This window comes from Corvus hawaiiensis, chromosome 30, assembly GCF_020740725.1.
Source record: "Corvus hawaiiensis isolate bCorHaw1 chromosome 30, bCorHaw1.pri.cur, whole genome shotgun sequence".
Taxonomy (NCBI): domain Eukaryota; kingdom Metazoa; phylum Chordata; class Aves; order Passeriformes; family Corvidae; genus Corvus; species Corvus hawaiiensis.
Window position 1 is genome coordinate 758,389 of NC_063242.1, and position 23,351 is coordinate 781,739.

The following is a 23,351-nucleotide window of genomic DNA, read 5'->3' on the forward strand; positions in this document are numbered from 1 at the left end:
TGCCCTGTTGGCCTTCCCTCTAAACATTCATAAACATTCAACCCATCATTAAGCTCTAGACAGTGAAAACACTCCCTATCATACAGGGCTACCCCAACTACCTTTCTTTCCTTGTCTATCCCTTCTTAAGAGCTTATAGCCGTATGGTTTGGACTCCCTAGATGCTACAGTGTTAAATATGCCATATTGAAAGTTAAGAGATAGAACAGATATTTTCATCAACTGGGAAATGTGCAAAGTTTGAGGTTTGTAATGTAGATGCAAAAATTACAGCTGAGATCCCTGAGAACGCATCAGATTAAAGTCCTGTTTAGGTATAATGGTCCTTTTTAATTCCCATTGTACATATTTTTTTCTTTTTAGCATGGAGGTGTTATGTGATATTACAGCTTGTAGAGGGATTTCTTGCCGAACAGGGGCATACGATACCCCTGGAAAGATTGGACAACCCAGGGTTGTTGAGGAAAAACCCCTGAACTGGCCCCTGGCTGCAGGTGAGCCTGGAGAGCACCTGGCTGCAGGCAGCCCTGAAAGTCCTTGGCAAAGCAATACACCGGTCAGCTCCCCCACGGATTAGAGGCCATCTAGAGGGACTGGGCGTGAATCTTTGCAAAAGTAGATATAAGCTTGTATAGTTGAACAATAAATGGAGAACAATGCTCAAATCATATTGGTGCATGTGTCGTTACTCTGGCCAGCTCTCCAGCACTCAAACCCCCCAAAACCTGGCGCCTGAACAGGGACTCGAGTGATTTTTCACTTAGATGCGGTTTGTTTTCACTTAAATGTGTTTTGCTTGAATGCAGCAAAACTGAATCATTGCACCAGTGGTGAGGAGCCTGGAGAGCTAGAGCAGGAGTGTCCCAGCAAAAAGCTGAGTGGAGCTGGAGACCGGAGCTCACGCAGCCGAGCGAGCCCCTGCAGGTAAGAAGCTATGGAATACTAGGCTGGCACTCGTCTCCTAGCCAGTATCCTCTCTAAGAAAGGCAAGACTGTAAAACATCAAGATCTCTATGCCCTAATTACGTGGGCCCGGGAACAAGGGTTTTTGAAATGCACTTTGCTTTTGTTCTCAACCGAAGAGTGGTGGGAAGTTGGAAACAGACTGCAGCTGTCCACAATTGAGGGTGGAAAGGAAGGTAAAGAAGCAAAAGCTCTGGGATTAACTTGGAAAGCTGTGACTAATACCCTTGCAAAAATGAAAGCAGAGAGGAAGGTGGCCGCCGCAGCCATGGAGGCACTGGGGGGTGGCAGCCCCGGAAAGGAAAGAGAGGGGGGTCTCACAGAGCGGCAGCCGGAGGCCAGGGCAGAGTCCAGGGTTGTGCAATTCTTCGGGCTGACTGCGGGCTGACCGATGAAGGGAACAACAGCACCCATACGTTCGCTGTGGGAGCTGCTGGACGCGACGGGGAAGAAAGTTACCCCAGAGACACCTGAAGGAGAAATGGCTGCAAAGGCAGAACACAGGCTCCCGACCTTGGGGGCAGGGCACGGGCAAGCAGAGGAGAAACGAGCGGTCCTAGGTCCCGGCCAAAAACGGCAGAGTGCCATTCCCCTCTGCTGGTCAGTGGATCATCGTCTGACTGCGAAGCAGCCTCTGCAACTTTGTCGCCTGCAGAGCCAGAGCCAACCAGGGCTGCTGGGGGTCAGCTCCAAGAGGAGGAGAAGCACCAAGAGATGATGCATGAATTAATGAAGAAGCTTGCTGAATTGTCTACACGTCAGGATGCGCTGGAGTCTAAGGCTTGCGAAACCATACCATCATCACTGCGGCGTCCCGTGGACCCACTGGTCAAGGCAGCCACCAGAATTCCTCCGTTCCCATCGGGAGAACTGGGCACAGGGCCTAGGGCCCCTCCCTTCCCGCAGGAGAGGTGCGGCCATTGCCTCCATCAGCCCGACGGCGAGGACTGATCCACTGCGAAGGAGATGGAACAGAGTTGTCCGTAACGCAATCATTGAAGGAGATTGGCAAGCCGTAGATGCTCTAGCCTGCCCTGTACTGATACAGGGGGACACCGCAAGGTGGGAGCCCCATGACTGGAAGATCTTGCAGCAAGTGAAGCAAACAGTTTCCACGCATGGCCTCCAGTCCGAAGCTACACGAAGCATCCTGCAGTGTATCTTTACAGCAGATGTCCTGTATGCAGAGTTGTTGTTGACCCCTTCACAGTTCCTGCTCTGGGAGCAAACATGGAAGCAGCTAGCACAAGAAGAAGCCAGCAAACACCAAGGTGATACGCAAGACCCACTGTGTGCGATCCAAGCCGACATGCTAACTGGGAGCGGGGCTTTTGGAGCGACGGTGATGCAGCTGACCATGCCCACAATCATTCATCAGTTGTCACAGACTCTTGCCCACAAAGCCTTGTTGTCAGTACCTGAAAAGAAGAAGTCTCCTCCATATGCAGCAGTCCAACAGGGGCTGTCGGAGCCATATGGTCTGTTCATTGACCGTCTGTCAATAGCCTAGAAGGATGCAACTGAGCTCTCTGAAGAGCTCCAAGAGCAAATGTTCCAGACCCTTGCCTTTGAAAATGCTAATAGGCAAACTAAGACGATTCTTGCCACGCTGCCCCAGGGAGCAGGAGTAGACGAGATGCTCATGCGTGCTAGCCGTGTGGAGCAGTCGTCGCAAACAGCTGCATTTACTGCAACGCTGCAGAATGTCCTGCAAAAGCAGGGACAAGTCATCACCATAGCTCTGACAGGAGGGGCGCAAAGTAAAAATGGGGCGAGGGCCGCTGGCCCACCTCCTGGTCCCCGGACGGGCAGAGTAGCCTGTTTCCGGTGTGGTGAAGAGAGGCCTGTGTAACCTTCAGGAGACAGACGACCCTATTAGAGATTAGCTTAAGAGTCTAGGTATCACCAGATAGCTGTGTACCTTAGTAGTAGAAAGCTGCCAATTGCTATTTGTAGTTATAATAGGCTTAATAGTATTTGGGTGCATTTTTTCTTGCATTAAAGCAGGGCTGCGAAAGATCATCAACCAGGCCTGGGTTGCCCCAAAAGAAAACGGGGGATGTGTAGAAGGACTTCTTGTGGAACATGGGCATACGATACCCCTGGAAAGATTGGACAACCCAGGGTTGTTGAGGAAAAACCCCTGAACTGGCCCCTGGCTGCAGGCGAGCCTGGAGAGCACCTGGCTGCAGGCAGCCCTGAAAGTCCTTGGCAAAGCAATACACCGGTCAGCTCCCCCACAGATTAGAGGCCATCTAGAGGGACTGGGCGTGAATCTTTGCAAAAGTAGATATAAGCTTGTATAGTTGAACAATAAATGGAGAACAATGCTCAAATCATATTGGTGCATGTGTCGTTACTCTGGCCAGCTCTCCAGCACTCAAACCCCCCAAAACAGCTGTTCCTTCAGAAAACATGGACAAAAAGTGATTTCTTTAGGTCACAAGGAAGAACAGACACAAGGGAAATGGTCCTTGCTTTCTAAAATGCACGTATTCTGTTGTGCATTGCTGAGTAACAGGGGACAAGCAGTTAGGAAGAGCTGATTCAATGAGATGTTTTTGTAGAGGAGAGCTAGCATTGTGAAGTGAATTAATGTGAAAATATTTATTGCTTACTTGTTTCCAGGCCAGATTTTTCCATCACAAGAACCTCACGGCACAAAAGTCTCAGGGCCCAAAGCAGACAGTTTTTCTGAGAGGGGATCATCACATTTTTGATCACTGAGTTCTTTAGGAACTTTGATAGGTATCACATAAAGCTTCTGGATGAAGCAGAGCATGTGCCATTTGACTTGATAGGGAGAGACATGCAGGGAGCTGGGCTGTTGCCCTGTACCTCTACCATGGCATCAGGCAGACCTAGTCCCAGGGTGAAATATTTGCAGCTGGTTTCTGCTGTTTCAAGCACAAGACAAAAATGCATAAAACCTGAAGCTGTTCCTCTAGCTCTCTCCTATTCTACTGCTCTGTACCCAAATGATATCATTTATATGCTTATACATATATAATAAATATATAGCATATACTTGCTACAAAGGAACAAAATGCCATTCCCAAGAGCTGATGTAGTCAGACTGTCCTGGAATTTATAGCAAGGACCAAGTTTTTTGTAGTAGTATAGCACACCAAGGTTGAGGACTTTTAGCAGAATGGGATGTACTCAGCAAAATAAGTGATGTTAACTTTAACTATTGTGTGAAGTACCTTGTATCTCACTTCCAGATTTTCAATCAAAACCCTATAAAAATTATTGTAAACACTTCACAAATATTATTGGGTTAATCTGGACTGAAGAAGGTGTACTAGTTTGAAAACAAACCAGTGGGAGGCACCAAGTCAGAATAACAATTTAATGGAAATTAAAGAAAAGGAAAAAATAGTAAAAGAAAACACTGGTTCAAACTGACAGAGTCAAGATACAACCTGAGTCCCTGTTAGGCAGGGTGGTGGTAGCAGTCTGGTAGAATGGTGGCTGCAGTCCTCTGAAGCAGTGATCCTGTAGTAAAACAGTCTGCTCTTCCTCAGGAAGTCCAGTGATGACTGTGTAGCTCCAGTGGAAAGGGTTGTCTCTGGTGTTCAGAGTCCCAGATTATATCCACGATGGGATGCTTGGTTCCTCCCTCTGGGTGGAGCATCTCACAATGGGGTAATGAGTCATGAGGCCAAGTGTTGATTAGGCTCATTAACAGAAGATAGTCCGGAGGGAGTTATCTCTGAGTCATGCGGAAGGACAATGATGGGCCATTAACAGCAAGATAGTCTGGGGGGAGGAGGCAAGGAAACACTGCCCCACCTAATTTCAACAGCTCCTGAGGATGGTAATAGAATACACTGCAGCCCAGGACAGAAGGAAGCACAAGTGTTCTGGGACTTCATCACAGACCATTTGGTGTAACAGAAAGGCAACATTTCTCTTTCTAACCATCTAATGCATACAAAAGAAGACTAAAATTTATTTCCCAAAAACCAGTAACAGCTACTTCTTCTTGCTTACCTCCCACTGCATCTACTTTGATGAAATAATTGCATTCATTCTTGCTAAAATATTAACATGAAACCATTAATATTTGCATTTAAAGCAGTGTGTGCTTGAGCTTTGTAGTTAATACTGTGTTAAGATGGAATATGTTATTTCATTCACTCTTTTTGGCAGCCCAATGTTGTGCATAGAACTGAAGTTCATTAAGTTGCTTTTCCAATTATGAGCAACAAAAATGCTTGTTTTGCAAGACATAGAGTGAACTTGAGATATGATTATTTAGTATCATTTGAAGATTGACAGCAAGGTAGCAGTTTCTCTATGGTATTTTCAAGTTTTACATATCTAATGTTTTTTGGTGGGTATGAACTGAGACTAAACAGTATGGCAGCTTTTTTAGTGAGGCTTATTCCTTTTTTCTTATTATACCCTTTTGTGGAGTGGAAGGTGGAAAGTAGGTAGGTTAAATGGAAATCCCTGGGGAATTTTTGAGGCTGAATGAAAGAAAACCAATTCTGTTGAACTTCATAGGAGAATGATTGGCTTCCTCACTTGTGTGATTGCCTCTGGCTGTTGTATTTAAGAGGCAGTAAAACTTCATTGACGAGCAAAAATAATCATTTGGAGCAATAAAGATTGGAGGTTAATGACAATGAGGAGCAACTTAAGTAAATGAGGAAAGCCAGTGGGAAAGGCCAGAGTGACTGAAGCAATATTCAAGTGAAAAAAATAAATATGGGAAATGGGAAGAAAGAAAATTGGTATGATCAGGCTGGTAATATTTTTGTTCCCACAATCTTTGGCATTTATTCACTGTGTGGTGTTCATGCACATAAACAAGCCTCCCACCAGTCTGTCTCTCAGTGTATCTGACTCCACTTAATACATTAAATTTTTCTCCACGCTTACCAATACTTTTTGAGAAAAATACTCTAAAATGAAACCCATAGAAACTTAAATAGTTTTTTGTTAAAATGGAGAGATCCTTAAGTAAGCAAATGAAATAATAAATCCATATCTTCACTGTTCCCTAGCCTTTCGTCTTTCTTTTTCCTCAAGCAACCCGGGACTAACCTGGGAGATTTTACTGACTTTAAATGCATTAAATATATTGATTTGCAGAAAGCTTTGGCGCCAGGCTGTCTGTAGCCTGTGTCGTGCTGTCAGAAAGGAAATGCTCCTGCTTTTGTCTACAGAAAAAAACAAAATGAAAAACATTATCCTAGGTTCAGATTACTGTGAGAGCTGGAGAGGCCAGGGGAATTGGCTAATAGCAGATATATTGCAATTAGGGGGGAAGAACTTGGCTAAGAGCAGCAATGATTCTTTTTAGCATCTTAGAGAAATTAAGTGTGTAATTTTTGAAAAGTCATTTGTCCAGAAATAACCTATATATTCACTATATACCTACTCACCAGGCTCAGCAGCATTTTGGAGGGGATACTTTACATATCATTTCCTATTTATAACACCATATTCTTTCTTCATAATGAGGTTCACTCGAAGTCAGTCCAGTCTTCTTTGAATTCTGGACTAGTTTCAAGCTGTGAGTGGATCATGTAAAGCCACTCCTATTTATCTTTTCTATTTCAGTAAGTTGCTTAGGTTCAGTGATTTGCCCCCTTGAGCCTCTTAGTGCTTAGTCAGGTGAAAGGTTAGTTACCCAAATACACTCCCCCTGCACTTACAACTCATACAAACTATCCACCACCATCTTCTCACAGGAGCACTAAGTCAAGGCTTCAGCCACAACATGGATTGAATCGTTGTTGCTTTCCGTCAGAGAGTTTAACTAAAAATAATGTGACTTTGGTCAGTGAAATCAATCTGGGTTCACCAAAAAGAGTTAAAGGGATGTGACTGCTGTCCTGAGTCACTTCCTACTCCATTAAATAATGACTTTTTCCATCAGTAATTGCCTGAAGAAACTCGTCCTTTAATCAAACTTAAATGGGAATTCTAAACACCTATTGCACAAACACATCCCCTTAGAGTAACCACCACCTTAACACCGCACAAAACTCCCCTCTTCCCACCAGCAGCCACCCACAATTCCCTGGTCCCATCACACTCCTGTCTTTCCTGCCAGACCACAGTGAGTTTCTTACTGCATTTTGTCATACTGAAGAACATCTTCTACCCCTGTTACCAGCAACCCTTGTGCTTGCATCTCCCTGTGCAAGTTTCATGTAGCCACAGGCACCTCAAGTCCCTGCCTCTTCCCTCCTGAACATAGTGTAAAGCAGTGCAGGGAGTACCAAGAGGAGTGGCAGCGGCATGGCACCCCTCTCCTGAGTTAGCCATGTTGGATCTGAGGATTAGGCATGATTCTGGGTGCTGTCTGCTCTTCTGATATGAGAGTAGGTTTGAAGTTTGTGGGGTTTTAAAAAAATGCTGCTATAGGTATGGTCATCCTTTTTTTTTTTCATTTCTAAAACATTTTTGTAAGTATCAAAACTCTTATAGTAGTCCAGACCTCAGTGCAGAGATTGCAACTGCTTTATATTTTTATTTTTACTTAGGTAACATATACGCTAATATACTATACAGTCTTGCCTAGAAAATTTCCTTGGGGATCCATTTTTCTGAATGTCAGTGCCACCTTCACAGGTGCTGCTGCTTTGTTTTCATTAATTCTGATATTTGATTATCCTCCCAAAGAGGAGAAGAACCTTCCTGTATGGCCCAGGTGAAATGTCTCTTCTCATTACAGCCAGCTCTTAGCTGGTGCCTACCAGGCAGCACTAGGGTTTATTTATGCTGTGGAGCTCTGTGCAAGCAAGACAAGCAAACTCTTCTGGTGAGGTAAACCTGCATTGCAAATGAAAGTGGTGCGTGTTTCCTAGATTATCTCTGATTGTTAGTTACCATAAGTATATATAATAATGTATAGTTTCCTAAAGGAAGTGTGTTACTAGATTTTTTTTATTTGTGTTGTCCTTGAGCTTTGAAAGGAGGTATTATACAGTGCATTAGTAAGGGTAGTGCTGGGGTGTATTAAAGTTATTTTCTGTTGCGTAGATGTAGAGCATTCTTTCTGTGGTAGATAAAGGAAGAGGGAATGGACGTTGTCTTTTTCATTTTTTGCTATCAGGACAGAGATGATTTAATTACAGAAAACAACAGGCCTGCTTAGTCTCCCTGGTACTAGTGTCTTAGGGTAAGGTGAAGACAAAAGAGGTTGAGATGTGGGTGAGATGGGGAAAGGAGAGATTTGACATTGTATCTTGAATTACTTGAACACTGGTACTATTTGCTCTTTGATCAGCTTGACCTCTGCTTTTTAGTAGAAACTCAAATTAGGAGCATGGGATTGGAAAGGACCTCCTAAGTAATGCTGTCTTTCCTCTTGCTATCACAGCTGCTGTAGTATATAAATCTCTGAGAAGGCTGTTATAGTATATCTTCAATTTAGCAGGGCTCTTTGCTCTTTTATAGGCTGGCTGTTCTGTAGCTGAGCTTCTGTGAAAATTGGAAGCCTTCTAATTTTTGTCACTAAGGCAAGTTCAAAGCCAGTTTATTCATATTTATTTTACTGCTAATAGTGCCCTTTATCTTAAATTGTTTTGGCTTTTTGTTGTATGTGAAACTTCCTCAGGTTTGGTTTTTTGGTTTTTTTTTGGGGTTTTTTTTTGTGAGAATTGACAAACTAAGGTCTTTGAAATGTGTCTTTTCAGGTAAGTGAGGTGGAGAGGTGGGTTTTTTGTTTGGCAAATTCAATTAGGTGTTCTGTCTACTTACTTTCTCAGTTTTTAAAAATTGTTCTTGTTTTAGGATGTGTCAAACTACTACGACTCAGCATTTCAAATTACTTTTCCAACAATTTCTACAGAATCGATACTTCCTAATATAGAAACATTTATTGATCCACCTTGGGTTCTCCTATGGAGACAGAGCTTATTGGTAGCTTGTAGACTTCTGGAGTAAGGGGAGATTCATCTTTCTTTCTGCGCCCGTGTTGGAAGTGGCCACTTTGGGCTTTCTGTATTGTCGCTAGAGAGAAACAGGGCGGGATTAATCTGACCTATTTTAGTCATCTGATTCCAGATAAAAGGGATTGCACCCTAAATCTCAGAACCATTGAAGCCTAAGGTCATCCTTTGATGAGAATTTCTGTATTTTATTAGAATAATCTTGGTTCTTCTGACTGGCAAATTAGCTCCTGGTTTAGAGTGGTAATTCCTGTTAATGTCTATGGGTGCAAAGGAAGCACATTATAATGCAATCTTACTACTTCTCAGTTCTTAATGTGTGATGTCAAATGACAAAGACAAAAGCTAAGACCTGCTATAGACCTGCTTGTACTAAATGGACTTATTTTTTATATATTTCTGAAATACTACCTTTGGAGGGCTCATTCTGCTCTTAATCTTGCAAAAGGTAAAGAATTTTAAACTTCCTCTAAGACTTGAAGGCAGGAGTTCAATGTTGGCAGAGCAGGAGTGTCTCAGATATTTTTTTTTAATGACATCTCTTAGATGTCAGACAGGGCAGTGGGACTTGGCTGCTGCCAAGGAATAGGGAGGCTGACAGAGGAGCCCAGACAGCGTAAAACCTTCTTTTTAATGATTTTAGCAGAAAAATGCTTTCTTGCTATTTCACCTACTAGATAATATTCAAGTAATGTTATTGAGGACCTAGAGTAGCTCAAGGATTCTCAGGCTTGGTCAGTGCTATGCAGACCTTGAAGAAAGTACAAAGGTGTGCAAAATGCTTGAAGCTCAGTTTTCAATCTCACACTGAAGCCAAGGATAAGCTCAGACTTGTATTGATTTAATTTTCTCTGTCAATCTTTTTTCTAAGGAGGCAACAATGTCTGTAAAGTCTTGCTGAATGACAGTTATTCAGAATTATTTGTAATAGCCTGTTTGGAAATGCTTCACAGCTGTCTGCAAGCCTTGTAAGTACTGTATCAGGGAACACGCTCAGAGCTTGTACAAGGCTATCAAAAGTGGCTTCTCCAACACATATCCTGGTAGTTAGTGGTGATCATAAGAGCTAATGAGTCTACTTGTACTTTAAAATTTGTCTAGCCTGACATTCTTCCCCTGCCCAAAGTGGGATTCCTCACCCAGGGGAATGACTGCTCCTTAATTCAGGAAATATTAGTCCCTCAGGGCTGGAGGGCAGTTCAGGCTGGGAAACACTTTCCACTTTTCTGGGAAAAGGGGGAGCATGTTCCTTCATTTGTAGACAATGTCTGTTTGGAGCTGCTCTGATACAGAGAGGTGACATGGATAAGAGGAGCAAATGCAGCTGAGACAGCCCAAAGCCTTAGGGCCAGGGTGGGGCAGACACTTGTGTTCTGTGGTACAGGCATTCAAAATTCATGGAAATTCTGTTATTGTTATGAAATGTAAAGAGAATGAAATTTCACGGAGGGTGTTGAAATACCTTAGGATTAGGTATTTTGTCTTGCTCACACCAGCCTGTGTAAGTGGAGGTCCCACCGATAGGCTTGTCTGCCAAGGTAGAAAATGAAGCATACAGCTTTTGTCTTGCCACTTTTTAGGTTTTGAAATCTTGATTTGTTTATTTTTGAGGCAGAGTTGCACTTTCTGAAATAATGATAACTTTCATCCAATTGACATCTGCTGATGTGATGGTTGAGTGTCATCTTGATGACTTTCGAATGGGCAAAACCAATTTTATTGTTGAGTCATCCTTACTCACAAGTCACTCTGTTGTTTGGCTTGGCATGCATGGGCTTCACAATTGTGTTTTTGTGGGGTCAGAGCTGACGGATGGCATCCGGAATCTGTGTTCCATTTAGAAGCACCTGCCAGAGCTTTCTCATGTCACTGCAGAATTTCTCTACTTCTTTTTCCTTGTAGTTCCTGTGGTTGTAGAACTGTGGTATGACAAAGGGGCTTCCTCCACACCCTGTGGACAAATATAACAATTTGGGCTCCTTGTTGTATTGGAATTTCCACAAATGCTACTAATCTGTGTAAAATCACCTGAAGCGGAAAAAATTCCACGCAGCAGATATCTGAGAAAGGGAATTGGACACTATCAAGGCTGAAATGCATGCTTTAGGATGTACTTATGTAGGTTCTATAGTACTGCTTATTTTCAAACTTTTGGGATTTGAAAACTTTAGAATATTCTCTGCAGGCTGTAGTATGTGTTAGTTCAGAATCATGTGTCTGTATACACATATGTAAAAACATGGGCTAGATGTGTAAACTGATATATCTGTTACTTGAAGGTCTCTTAAGGTATCCCAAGTCTGACCATGTGAGCTCCTTTCTTTGGTCCTCTAGCAGTTTCCCACAAACAATGTGCTCTGCTTCTCTCTTGTGGACCCATTTTCTCACCTCTTGAATTGCTGGAAAGGTGCTGATACTCCTCAGGCAATACTTGGGACAATAGAAATAAGAACATTGTGAACACTGATGCAGCTAGGAAAGAGGAAGGGGCCAATCCACACTGTCATTCTTTTATAAAATACAAGTAATAATTTCTTACTGAAAGAGATGAGGATAAGGAACTAAGATAGCTACTTCAGGTGTAAAATATTTTGACTACTGAAGCTTTTAAGTGATGAGTTTAAGGAGATGTAATAATTTGCAATAAGGTCTCTAGACATTTTATGAAGGAGCAGCGTGGATGATTCTAGCTCAGTTTTATGAAACCATTAGAGGTTTTGAAATATGTAATTTTGTGCTCAAAGGAAAACAAACCTTTGGACAGTACAAAATTAGTTCATGTCAAAAGGCCTATTTTCAGTCCCGAGTCCCATTGATTAAATATAAAAGATGTTGGTTGACAGTGTTATAGCATTACTGAAGTATTTCAGCTTTTATAAAACAGTATGTTTGGCAGAATATTTATTGTCTACCCAGACCCTTGTGGTTATAAGACCAACCGTCTGAGACAGCTGTTGCAGACAGTATAGACTGGTTAGACTAAATGATTACACTACATGCTACTCAGATTTTTGGATTGATTTACAAATGTAAGTAAGTATTAATCACTTTTATTTAATATATGTGTATATAAAAGACTCTTATTCTTTGAAGTGTTAGTTTGGATATCAAAGGTAATTTAACTTTTAAATGGATTTAGTATTCATAAACTGTACATCAGCTGAGAACAATATGAGTCCCTTGTTAAAATGGTTCATTAAGTATTAGAAAAATACATTCTAAAAGTAAGTTTAATATCAAGGTAAAATATAAGGTCTGGGTTATTTTTAGTGGTTTAAACTTCCATATGTACCCTCAAGTTTCTGAGGGATCCCCACATGAGAGACTGCTTACTAAACTGTAGTATGACCATTGTTTAACACCTTCTTCCTATTCATTGTCAAGGGGTTTTTTATCTCCTCAAGATGAATTGGAGTATGGGACCTACCTATGAAAACTTCCAAACAAGAATAGTGCTTCCTCACTAAAATTTACCTGCTACTTGCTTGTTTTAATCCAAGGTATCACATGTTTGGAAATGTTAAATGCAGATTTTGTCAGAATAAAATTACCAGATTTTTGTCAGAATCCTGTTGTGTTTTAATCCCAGCTGTCAACTAAGCCCCACCCAGCTGCTCACTCACTAGCCCCCCAGTGGGATGGGGGAGAGAATTTATGAGACAAAAAAAACCCCCTCAATTCCAACTTCTGAAGGCCAGTGAAACATAGTGTATATATGTGGATTTTTGAGCCACAGAAACCCTCAAAATGTGCATTTGTTGCTTTTAGTACAGGTCAAAGGTGTTTTCTGGAGGTTCACAACCTGCATGTGTCCTTGCCTACATCAGTCAAAACCATACCTGCACAAACAAAAGCTCTAATGCTTTTCTGTTCCTTTGGAAGCCCTATGACCATCACTGCAGGAGTTGGAGTTTTAATTTTTTTCTGTTCACAAGAAAAGGTAATATCTTGAGAATCTATGTACCAGGCAGTGGGAAGTTAGCACCAGGCTCTCACTCATTAAATACAGCCTGCCACTGTTAATGTAAAAGAAGGCTTTTCTATCAATATCAGGTCTTAGTGACCCTAGCAACTGTGAGAATTTGGGGTCATAAATGTCGTTGTATGAAAAATCCCTGTATGTTGTATGGTCTGGTCCCATATCTGTTTTTAATTTCAAACCTTACTTTTAGGAATGCTTCTAAAATGACAGTCTCTGCTGAACAGAAATAGGCTCACATTGCTTTGCTAGGACGAAGACAGACATCAATATTTCTGCTTCGTTGTAGAACCTAGAGCCACCTTTTGCTCTAAGAACTGGAAATGTAAATCTATTTCAGCTACTTAGGATGCCTCTGTTTCATGTTTGTACAGGATCAAATATTGTGGGGTCTGGGCCCGTGATTAGGATGTCTAAATGCTGTGGTGTATAAGCAAGAATAGTTATAAGTGGAAATTTCTGAACTGGCTGTAACAGCCTCATTCCCAGTGACTTGGCATATTGAAAGTGTTCATCCTGTGATTCTGAACTCTAAACATGTGATTCATATATTGCTTAGGTCATAATGGTGAGTGACTGGCTCAGTACCAAGCAGCAGATCTAAAGCAAAGGAGACCTCGCATGAGAGCAGGCTTCCAGCTCATTTAGACCAAAGATGCAGTCTAGGGCCTTTCTCAAAGTAGTCACTGCCAGTTTCCTTCCACTGAGGGGATGACAGTCCTCAACAAAGTAAGAATTTTTTTTTTTTTTTATATATAGGTTGCATCCATTCTCCCACATCTTTGCCTTTTCAATGAGCATCTTGGCACATGAGAGAAAGGGTTAAAATTTATTACTTTTTCCTATAAGACCCTGAGAGAAGACATAAGGAGGAGATGTAAGCAGATCCATTTCAACCTTAGTTAAGACAGCAGTTCTTACCAAGTATGTGGACAGGTTGCATTTGGAGATAAAGGGATGGGTATTTTAGGTTTCTTTTGGTTTTGTTTTTTTAACAGGTGCTATATAGTATACTTCAGGGCCTCAATAAAGTGTTCACATTTCTGTTTTTGTTCCCATTTTGAAGTACCGAGAAAACAATTGCATTCTTTTTCCCACTTTCCTTCTGGCATTATTATAATAAATTTCCTGGGCAACTTCTGAGATAAATGTAACAAGTGTTAGCACAGAGCTATTAAATCTTCTAAGACTGTGAAATAGCTGTTCCTGTCTGGCCATTTGCAGCCTTGTAATAAAGCATGTTTTAACTACAAAATCTATCAAAGCTATAGAAAAGTTCTCACATTCTGTTTTCCCATCGTACTCCCTGTTAAGCCTCAATGTATGAAATAACATCACTGTCAGCTGTAACTCTAGATTCAAATATGCACAATTAAGAGTGTAATAAAAGTTTTTCTTTTTATTGTTTCAGCATAGGACTCAAATGATATAATCTTTGTTGTTCCATACTAATTTTGATACTTGTCTAGGATGAGGTCTAGGACACAGGTGCTGTTTTCAATCATGTTTTGTACCTGGTAGTATAAATTATTACTGGCTTTGGTTTAAGCTTAGAACTTGTTCCACATTGTACTGTTTAAAGTCTATTCTCTCTGTAAGATCTGTTTTGCACTTGCACACAGCACATCTTTACCACAAGCATGCAGCAACTTGTTATTTCTAGCCCATTACTCTGCATAATGAAATGCATGTGATTATGACATTTTGGAGACAGGAAAAAATCTAATACTAGTTTGAGGCTCTTTTAGCGGTGAGATTTTCCCTTTCCATTAATTCTACTACAATGATGATGTGACTTTTTAAAGGAGTAGGATAAGGATGTAGATGAGGAATTTAGTCCTGCTTTATCTTCAAGCGCTGCTTATCCTTTTTTCACTTGAACACCTTCCTAAAAAACATGGTCCACTAAAAATATGTCTCTAGCAAATGTAAAAGTCTCTGCTAATTTTTTTTTTTTTTTAATTTAAGTCCCTAAGTCTTTGGGTTTTTCCATCCTGCATCTTCAGATCCACTGATGTTTTATTACAATGTTTTAGATCCTTAGGGCAAGCTAAACAGTTGTGTTCAATGTTATCTCCCAGTTTTTCTTGCTTTCCCGTTCCCTTCTGCCTTTAAAATTGAGAAACAAGATACCTGCTGAATTTGTCCAAGGGTAATTTTATTTAACTACTAATTCCATTTTCAGGAAGCTTTAAAGCCATGTTCCCTTACTGTTTTGTAAAGGAGTAATGTGAGTATTACTGAAACCAATAAAAGCATTTTCCTGAATTTAATTTCTCAAGTCAGTGCTCCATTAGTAATTTGAATAATTCCACCCTACCCTTTGCCTTTTCCTAATGCATTATTTAAGTCCAGCTGTTGTGTGGAGTGGGATACTATTGTTCTCTAAGCAAGTCATTTTATTCTTGGGTTACTTTATTGGATGAATTTATAGAGTCCTACCATTACACAGACTCTTCCCTCTTCTCCCTGGCAGTAGCTGTATCTGCTCTAGCCAGATGTGCAGCACTGCTGCCCCTGCAGAGATCTGAGCCATCTGCTCTGTGTCAGTTGGACATACCATCATTTCTTAAATAATTAGGTGGTCTTAACAACAAAATTAAGACACAGTGAGTGACATAAGCTGCAGGGAAAATAGATTTCAGACTGCAATTTCTGCATACCATTTTGACTCCTTTAGTCAATTACTTCTCCAGTAAACTTGATATTTAACTGTCCAGTGAAAGAACATGAGTATGCTTCTCACACAAACAGAAAAGTAAGAAAAAGCCTGGCTTTTACCCACTCACTTTCGGTCCTCATTGCTCTTAAAGGGCTCAGCCCCAGAGTAACAGCCTGATACCTGCCTTCAGCTGTGAGCACAAGGCCTGGGGTGGGGTTCAGAGGGATTATAAATCACAACAGAGATTTATCTTGCTCTTCTTACCTCCCTTCTAGCTGGTATGTGGTGTCAGGTGTTTTACAGACCTACAACAACAGTCTCACTGATGAACAGAGTATTTGTTTCCATCTCAAATAGGGAGAAAAATATTGGTTTCTTAACACTGCAACATCGCAATTTCCAGAAAAGTAATTTCGAACCATTTCAGGGAGTATAACAATGTATTAGTACAAACTTCTTGACAAATTGTAGCTTGGGTGCTTGCAGAATAGAAGACCAAACAACACTAGATTATAAAGAACAAAATAGTGCTGATGCTGAAGTATTTTTCTGTTGTTAGAAATAAATTATTTGGAAACATTTCTGGAATGGGATATATCAATCTTGATTTTGCTCCTGTGGTGTTGTGGGTCCACTGATTAAACATTGAATGTTCCCTCTTGTTTATTCCAGAAGTGAGCAATGAAAGAGCCTCATTGTGGTCTGAATTGTAGCATTCATTGGAGGTAACCTCTATGACTTGCTACTAACTTTGAAACATTTAATGTGGCTAATAAGGTTCTTAGTCATCTTATTTGCCCAGTCTGGTCCTAAGACCTGAATAAAACCTCTAGAGCTGTCTTATGACATTGTTTATAGTAATTCAACAAGATAATGCCAATGCTACTTAGATCTCTGCTTACATAGAATGTCACAGAACAGTTGAGGCTGCAAGAAACCTCTCAAGATCTTTGAGCCCAATCCCCCCTGCTCAAGCAAAGTATGCTAAAGCAAGTTGCCAGATCTGCTCACAAAAGTCTTAAGCAGGGCAGGATGCTGTTGGACTTTGTGATGAGGGTACGCTGCTGGCTTTTGGTCAGCTTGTGGTTCAACAGACCCCCAAAGGTTGTCCTCTGCAAAGCTGCTTTCCAGAAACTTCGTCTCCAGCATGTAATGGCACGTGGGGTTACTCCTCTGCAGATGCAGGACTTTGTACCCTGCACTGTTGAGGTTAATTAGATTCCTCTCTGTCTGTCCAGGTCCTGCTGAATGACGTTACATTCCTGCTGAATAGCACAGACTAAAACCAGCTGGTGTATCAGCCACTCCTCCCAGCTTTGTACTGTCTGCAGACTTGCTGAGAGTACACTCAGTTTTGTTATCCAGGATATTACTGAAGGTGTTGACTGTACTGGCTCCAGTGTAAACCTGTAGGGTACATTAATAGTGACTTTCCTCCTGCTGGACTTTGTGCCGTTCATCATAACTCTCTGGGACCAGCAGCTCCACCAGTTTCTCATCTACCCCACTGCCTACTTCCCTAACCCATACCTTGTCAGCTTGTCTAGGGATGTTATAGGAGACTGTGTCAAAAGCCTTACTAAGGTCAAGGTAAACAACATCCACTGCTCAAACAAAATCCACCAAACTGGTCACCTCACAGAAGGTGATGAAGATGCTCAGCATGATTTGCTCTGCACAAATATAGGCTGACACCTTTGAGCCCTTTGTCTGCTTGGAAATGGTTTCCAAGACAAATTGCTCTGTCACCTTCCCAGGGACTAAGGTGAAGCTGATGAGTCTGAGCCCAAGTCCACTCCCAAGTGTGTTAAATATTTCCTCCTCTGTGCAAAGCACAGATCACACCAAGTGTTTTGACACAATAATAGTAATAACCATCAAGTTTAAGTGTAGTGTCTCATGTTTTTCCAGCTAGATGGTTCTGCTCTGAGATACAGCACTGTGGGCCAATCTGATTTGGCAGTAGGGAGGCCCTCCACCAAAGGGAATTTTGGTTGTTCCTAGTATTTGCCAGCATATATGAGAAATAGGCAGACTTCATCAGTGATAAAAGATGACATTCCTATCTTCATTGTGGTATGTTCCTCTTCCAAGAGAAAAAAAAGCAGTAACAGGTTGTTCTGACACTCTGGCGCTATGTGTTGTTGCCTCTAAGCGTGCAGGTTATCCCTGCTGCAGAGATGGCAATGGTTGAGTGAGGTTTCCTTGTTTCTTCTTTGTTCCAGGCTCTCACATCTCAGTCTTGAATGTTTTCTGCAACTGTAATTGGTAAGTTGATGTACTTGAAGGGAGCTTCCCTACAAGTGGAGCTTTGGGCCTCATTATAATTCCTTTCTAGCCCACTGCAGCTGTTCCTTGTCTTAAAAATATGGAATTTAGTAGTCTTCTGGTGAATTGTGCTCCTTATACCACGAGGGGCAGGTGGGGGTGGGGAGAAGCTTTTTAAGGCAGCTATTTCATCTGTGCTCACAGTTTTACCACAGCAGCATGCTGTAACATAAAATTTAAGAGGTCAGTAAACAACTTGGCAGTAACTAAGCAATTTAAACAAAAGCTTCTCCTCAGTATTTGATGATTGGAGGGAGAGGAGGAGAATCAGGATTCTATTGTTTAGTCTGTTACCACAGTTGCTCCACTTCTAAGGAATTGTGTTTAATAAGGATAGTAACTGTTGCATTAAAATGGCAGGCTTTTTTCCCAGATCATTGTTGAATTTGTTTTTTGAAATTGATGGTTGACACATTGCCACTAATGAGTTCTGTATCCTCCAACGAATGTAAAAATTGTGTGTCTGCACTGGGGAATTTACGACTTGAGTTGGTTATGCCCCACTTTTTAACAATTAGAATCAGAAAGATCTATGATCTGCATGCAACTAATGAAGGTACTGATTAATGTTATTTTTCTCTTTAAGGCCTTTATGTGCTCTTTTCCTGACCTAAAAATATTTTACAGTATCCAGTCTATGATAAAACTTGCATTCATTAGGGAAACTGTGCTAATAAAGTGATGTGGCTTGTTTCATGCAAAAACCCCCTCCTGCATGTTAATTATTAGACACGTGATTGTCTTGTTTGTTTGTACTGTGTGGTCAAGGCTTTATTGGATAATGCTATAATCGTCTAACAGATGGATGGTAGATTAACAAAAAAAATGGATCTGAATTCTTCATCTATTTGCATCTCCTTCTGTAATGATGAATTTCTAGTTGCTCTTTAAAAAATTTAGGAAAATTTAAAGATCAATTTCATATTTTGATTATAATTCAATTAGCTGGATAATTTTTCTATAATAAGTGAATTCATACCAATAGCAGATTTGAATTTTGGTATAATAGGCCACATTTCTTTTAGTAATTTAGATAGACTAGCAAGCATGATGGACTAAAGTAAATATCACTGGTTTTGGAAACAACCATACAAACTGCTCTCCGTGAAACTGTCAACTTAGCGATATTTGAGTCTGGGGATTCTGTCTGACCCTTACCTGTTGCTTCACAGACTTGCCAGCAAACACTGGTGCACACACATAGGGTTTTGGGGCAGCACCTGCTGGAGCAGGGCCGCGCATGGAGACAGCACCAGGACAGAAGTGATGATGGGCTCAGTCAGGGCAGGCACTGCAGCAGCACCACCCCCAGCCAGCGACCATGCACAGCCCTCCCAATATCCTGTAAGCGCACCAGGCCTCCATCTTCTCCACTCTGGGAGCAATGTGGGGCCCTGTGCAGAAGGACCAGTCAGTGATATGGCACAGGTTCAGAGCCATTGATTTCAGCTGGCTTTTTCAGCTCTAGATTTTGAGAGAGCAAGTTTGCTGCCAAGTGTTGCTCAGGAAAGTAGTTAGTGCTTTTGCTTTATTTCATATGTGTATGTGCATGCACCCACACATATATATACACATGAAGTGTGTGTATATATATATGTATATATATACACTTTTTTCATACCTGCTGTTGTCTCTAATGATTTCTGTTAAATGATTGAAAAAAGAAGAATTATGTCTTTTTCAGATGGGAGTGTCTTTTTTCAAAATATCTTTAGTGTTGGAGCTTGTTGGCCCTTAAAATGTACCATTTACAGTCTTTGTGCTTCTAGTTCACACAAAGTGATACAGATGTGGTGGGTTGACATGGGTCAACAGCCACCCAGCCACTTACTTGCTCATTCTCCACTCCTGCAGAATAGGGAGAAAATAGAAGGAAGGCAAGAAGACTCCTGGATAGGGATAATGACAGTTTAATAGGGAAAGTAAAAGCTGTGTGTACAAACATAACAAGAGGAAGAGTTAATCCACTACTTCCCATCGCTGGGTACATGTCCATCCACTTCATGAGGAGCAGAGCCTCAGCATGTATAAGGGCTGCTCTGGAGGACAATTACCACAACTGTGAATGTATGTGTGTCCCCTTCCTCCTCCTTTCTATGTGCTTTTATTGCTGTGCTCTCTGAGGTACACACTGAATTCCTTCATCCTTCTGTGTTTTCCACCAAGTGCACCTGGATTCTTGACAGAAGGCAATCCTAGGAATGGGCTTGGCTTTTCCCAGGAGAGGAGAAACCCATGATGCTTTTTCCAGCTATTTCATTATATGCACTATGAGATCTTTGTGTTCCCACAGTATGTAAGCACTTTGTTTGGGTAGTTGTTTAGATATCTTCTCCAGTAGCCTGAAGTTTTACACTTGAACAGCACTGAAACCTATGATTTCTGAGTTGACGCTGAAAAGAGAAAGTATAATAATGCCTTCTTCATGCACCTGTTTCTGAAAGAAATGTAGAAGTGGTTTAGGAAGGCAGCTGTCATTTGACAAGGCTTGTGGGTCCCCAGCCCAGAGCAAAAGTTAGGGGGAATTTGGGCTCCCCCAAAAGATGTTTGAATATGGTTGTGCTGGCTGAGACCTGCTTTTGGCGGGTCTTTTGGCTTTTGTTGGTTGGTTTGGTTTGTTTTTTGGTTGTGGTTTTTTTTTTGTTTGGAGCTCTAGTGCAATTTTGAACTGAATCCCCCCCTTGTCCTCACTTGTAATTTTTCACAAAGCAGTTTTCGTACAGACAAGATTATTTGAAGGAGGGCTGTACAAAAACCACTTCTTTCCCAGTGGATGGGGATGGAAGACACTGGTGGTCTCTTTCAGCAGCTTGGTACTGCTTCTGCATGGGGAACACCTATCCAGGGAACCATGCAAAATGTAGTTTCAAGTAAAATACCCCAGCTGCAGATAGATGTTGTGTCTTTGATGACAACTGCTTCATCTTATACTAATTTTCTAGTTACTTAAGACCGACCTAGGGAGCACTGCAGAGACTGCCAGGAGGTTTAGCTATTGACATGGTTTGCAAGCTGGGGCTTTTCCCTGAGGCCTGTGGAAGCAGCTTACTTCATATAGGTGAGCCCCTGGAGCAGCATCCAAATTTTCACTGTGAAGCACTCTAACCTGAGTCCTCAGAGGAGCGAAGGGTGCTGCACTGACAATTCTTACATCTTAATTTCTGTGTGATGAGAATGCACTTGCTGCTGTGTGCCTTGGATGCTAATTGCATCACTGTTGGACTCACTTGAACTAGCTAATCACAGAAAATCCAGAATTAATGGTGATTATGCTTTGGATGGGTCTGATACCTATTTACATAGAGTTTCTTCACTTAGGGAGGGTACATCATGTTAAAATAGACCTACAGAATTGCTCTAACCAATTCCTGGAGGCAGGAGGCCTAGGAGAAGAGAGGATGTGTAAGCATTGCAGGAAGGGTTTTTCCAGGCATGAGACTGAAGGTAAAGGGTACAACTCTAAAGGCTGAAGTTAAATCCTTTGAAAGGCAGACGTGTCTGTGGACTGAAGAGCTGGCTGAACATGCAGGAGATGTGGATAGGGCAGCTGTGACCTGCCAAGGCACACAGAGCTGCTTACAGGGAAGGTGCTTGCTTACCTGGAGAAGAGGTTACTTAGCATTCCTTTGTGTTAATTCAAATGCAAGGATGAGGGGATTTTAAGAAAATATAGCTTTGCAACCAGTGGTGAACAAATCTGTACAACACCTTGCTTCAGAAGGCCTTTTTTGGCCTGAGTGTTGGAGCACCATGCTGGGTGGCTGTAATGTGATCACTGCTGCTCTGTCTCCATGGCCAACACACTGGTGGCATGCCACACTTACTGTGCGTGGCAGGAAAGCCCTGTAAGGAAACTCAATAGGGAGAGAATTACAATAGCTTGTCTTTGTGGATGCAGGGGCATGTGTTTTGTTGTTGCGAGGCTGTACAGGGATAAATAAGGTGACAACCTGTTCAAACTATGCAGCTGCACAAACTCTTCATGCTGCATCTGATGCTGTGCCTTTTTGGTGGAATGGCCAAGGTCAGAAGCATTGTAAGTGAAGGGCCATGTGGCTTTCACATATCCAGAGTGGCAGGCACGGTGCTTCATGTTGCATTTCCAGGGGCAGGGTGTCCCCTGCACTGAGGAGAGCTTCTGCTTGTTATGCAGATGTCTTTTGGCCAAACTCTGTGGAAGTGGATCCAAGTTAAGCAAGTACTTCAGAAAAAGGAATACCTCATTATTATACTGATTATGCCAAAGATAGTCTGAAAATGAGCATATATTCAGGCTTTCCATGCTTCTATGAAATACTGGTTCTAATGGGAGGTGGGTATGTTTCTCTAGTGCCATAAGTTCTCATTTTGTGGAAGGAAGTTTCACAGGCATCACACAAAACAATAATCTGGTGCTTCAAAATAAGATCCACAGTAACTGTGGTAGCCAGTAAGATTTCTTTATGTATTTATTTTTAATCTGAAATTCAGGAAATAAAATAGTTTCTATATGAAAAGAATCCATTTTCAGCTTGAAATTTTTACAGAAATGGAAGAAACACTGAGAGGTTCCATTGGTGGTCTCTCCTTCTCGGTCCAGCTCTGTGATTTTCTGTGCCCAAGCAGAGTGTACAGAGCACATCATACGCAGGTGATTATTGCCAAGAGATGCAGATTTTTCGCTTTAGCCCAAAGGGATGAATGCTGCTCTAGAATTGCTCCCATTCACTTCAAGGCAGTATAATCATTAGCTTTGATTAACTTTGCTTTTTTCTCTAATACTCTGGGATTTTTTTTCCACGTCTGACTGCTGTTGAGAAGAGAGCTGAACATATTTTTCCTGATCCCTGCCATGCTGAATCTGACTGCTGACAGTAAGCCCTTTTGCAGCTCATTAAGAACTTTCATTTCTTTCCCTGCCCTCAATTTCTCAAATTTTGTAAGTTATTTGTACATCTGTGTTGGCCCTTGTTAGTGCAATCTCTATTCCAGCATTTCTCATGTATGCTAAGTAGGAGCAGGAGAAATTAAGCAAAGTCTAGAACAATAATGAGCAGTTTTCTTCATTGGTAAAAATCTTATTTTTTAGTTTCATTATATTCTGTGATGGGTAGGAGGTCCTTATGGCCCTTAGAGCCTCACCACAAATACATGTAAACTTTCCACTGTTTAGACAGTTTGCTATTAGAGCATGTCCATTTCGTTCCCACTGTGGCTAGGAATTGAGGAGGGAGGACTTACTACCACAGTGCTTCGGGGAACAAGCTGAATGCATGAGGTCGAATATGGGTATCTGAAGAAGAGAGAAATCATTCAATGCAGACACAATTTCTAATTTTTCCCCCATGTACAACACAATGCATGCTCTAGCATCGCTGAATGGTGCTAACCTGTTAAGGTAGACTGATTTTACAATTATGTACCACGTGCTGTCATTGCCATTTGAAGCTCCTATGTACCTGTGATGTACAGAAAATTTAAAGCCTTTGTATAAAGATGAATTTTATAGCTTGCTTTCCTCTTGGTA

General features: G+C 41.6%; 1 protein-coding gene across 16 annotated transcripts in view; it reads left to right on the forward strand.

The window, feature by feature from the left end:
• Positions 1 to 23,351, forward strand: part of LOC125318595 (poly(rC)-binding protein 3-like) — a 509,055-nt gene that overhangs the window by 111,614 nt on the left and 374,090 nt on the right. The window contains exon 3 of one of the 16 annotated variants that reach the window (XM_048289505.1): positions 17,743 to 17,785. The exons of the other annotated variants lie outside the window; for them this stretch is intronic. The gene's annotated coding sequence lies outside the window, so the exon portion shown is untranslated. The remainder of the gene's footprint in view (positions 1 to 17,742; positions 17,786 to 23,351) is intronic. 16 annotated transcript variants of the gene reach the window in all.